At 39.1% G+C, this 2596-nt stretch overlaps 1 pseudogene; it reads right to left on the bottom strand.

Moving 5' to 3' along the window:
• Nucleotides 1–962: 962 nt before the first annotated feature.
• Nucleotides 963–2363, bottom strand: LOC114503046 (annotated as a pseudogene).
• Between the last annotated feature and the right edge of the window lie 233 nt (nucleotides 2364–2596).

Consider the following 2596-nt stretch of genomic DNA (forward strand, 5'->3'; position numbering starts at 1 on the left):
AAGCAGATAGGAAAGAAACACAATTCTCCCCCCAACCCCTGTCTCCAAACATTATAAAAGTGGGAACTAAGAGAGACTCAGGTGACAAATATAAATATGGTTTATCAACATTTGGGCATAGCATCAAATTGTAGAGTATGCAAGGATGAGTTTCATGTGTTTGGAGTTGAGAAATAATAGTGTAATTTTTGGAAAGGTTCAGCTAACCAAAAAGGTCAGCAATTTCAGAAATCAGTGGGAAAAATGCACAACAAAATAGTTATTAGAAAAAAGAGTAGAAATATGAGTGAAAATTTGCTTCTGTGAAAATAACATATATGAATGTGTATTTTACCACTATAAACATATCTGCTTTTTAAATTATAAAATATATACTTCTCTTTTATTCCACCCCACAAGTGGGGAGTTCTTTCATATCCATTTATTTAAAAAGGCTTTTTTTTTCTTTTTCTACCCTCCAACAGAAGTTCTGTCTCCCAAACAATGCATTTATAAGCATATATTTTGCATAGTATTTTTCATATACTTCTTTTCTAGTGGCTGCAAATAACTAGAAATAACAACTCAGGAGATTTCTTTCAAATATGAAATTCAACATAGATATCAAGATCCCCCTACAGTTCTTTCTTTTCCCCTTCTCTGACAAACTCAGAGAGTTAAGGAATTGGCCAGGGCTGGCGACAGGTAACCAGCATAGCTCTTCCAACACATGCTCACAGATCTCCCCACAGAGTCCAGGGCTTGATTTTTCAAAAATGCTAAAGGAGTGTTTTCAAAATGATTCAGGATTATGGCCATCATACAAATGCAAACTTTGATGACTTGTAAAACATCATCAGTAAAGATGGGCAATTCCCAAACTCCAAAAATGACTGAGCTTTTAATCACTGACAGAGCAGAAGACCTGCCTGCCATTGAGGAGCCAAAAGCCCCTCAGAATCTCCTTAGGTTAAAAAGTGTATTTACCACAAAGGCAGTCTCTGATAATTCATGAAACGCATTCTGAAATTGTCTACAATAGAATTTGCAGTCTGCTGTGCTTGAGGGGCTGAATCGCTGTGCTCCTGGATATCACACAAAAACTGCAATCCTTCTTCAAAATGTGTTTGGCAGTATTTGCTGGGGTTTTTACTCCAGACATAATGTATAGTCCATAGTGCCCAGAGATGAACCTCTGGTTAAGAGAAGTTGCCAAGGAGTAGGAACAATGCCTTGAAGGAACTGTGGGTCACCAATGCTCTCATCTTACAACTTGAACTTCTCCAATTAAAGATGGCCACATACAGATCTTGGAGGACAGCACTCTTCTGAAAGTCATGGGCTATCCTGGGTTATTTGTCAGATGTCAGATGGGTTATGATGCCTCCAGCAAAGCAACTTGTTTCCATTTCTCTGCTACAGAGCAAGATACTGATAAACTTCACATCTTTCATTACTAGCTTGGAAGAGAGTTCTGTGACTTCAGTTCCTCCATTCTCCAAGAGTTGGAAGAAGATTGTTAATCCCTGATTTTCTTTTTTTTTTCAGTCATAATTTATTTACTTATTTTGTGCATGTATGCCTTTTAACGTTTATTTTTATTATTCAAGTACAGTTGTCCCCATCTCCCCTCCACCACTTTCCCCTGCCCTACTTATTCCCATCTCCCACCTTCAATCCTATCTGCCTTTGGCTTTGTCCATGGGTCCTTTATACATGTTCCTCGATGACCCTTAACTGGAGAACATTATGCTAAGTGAAAGAAGCCAGGCAGTGAAAAACAAATACCATATGATCTCACCTGTAAGTGGAACCTAATCAACAAGACAAACAAGTAAAATATAACCAGAGACATGGAAATAAAGGACAAACTGGCAGTAACCAGAGGGGTTGGGGAGTGGGGGTAATGGAGGAAAGAAGGGGAAGGGTTGTCAACACCTGATTTTCAATAAAGAGCCTTCAGGCACCTGGAGACTCATCTGTAAGATCCCAAAGTTGCTTTCAAAGTAAACAAGAAGGGGAATCTAACTTCTCAGTAGCCTTTTGTGTTACTGTCACTAGAAGGTCCTTAACTGCCATGAAGAGCTCTTCTTTAAGTTGTGCACTTTATTCAGGCGAGAGCTGCAAGGCTAGAATATAGGTGATGCTCACTGCCATCGTTTGCATCTTGGTATTTTCATACTTGTACAGCCATCTCATAAATTTGGTAGCATGAAACCTGTCACATGGAACATCCAAAAGAACCTGGAATTGGTTAAGGATAGAAGACATATCTTTGTAACAAGCCTGGAGAGAGCTTCCTTCATAAAACATGACCTCTTCTGTACCAGCTCTGTGCTTCTAAAATCTGAATCGTACTGGCTCCTCCCGCAGTTCAGATTCATTCCCTCCAAACTCCAATGTTGGGGGAGCAGATTGAAAGGCATCAGAGATGTGCAAGGGGAGGAACTAAATTGTCTGGTGTCAGGGTGAGAGCTAAGGAGGGGGACCGCTTTCTCCCAGACAGAAGCCTACAGTAATTTTTTAATTATTTTAAAAAATGTAAATTCAGTTATTATGGTCCAAAAAGTTTAGCAATTCCATTAAATGAAATTCAAACAATTCCAGTCTATCAATG

The sequence above is a fragment of the Phyllostomus discolor genome, chromosome 3 (genome assembly GCF_004126475.2).
Source record: "Phyllostomus discolor isolate MPI-MPIP mPhyDis1 chromosome 3, mPhyDis1.pri.v3, whole genome shotgun sequence".
NCBI classification, from domain to species: Eukaryota; Metazoa; Chordata; class Mammalia; order Chiroptera; family Phyllostomidae; genus Phyllostomus; species Phyllostomus discolor.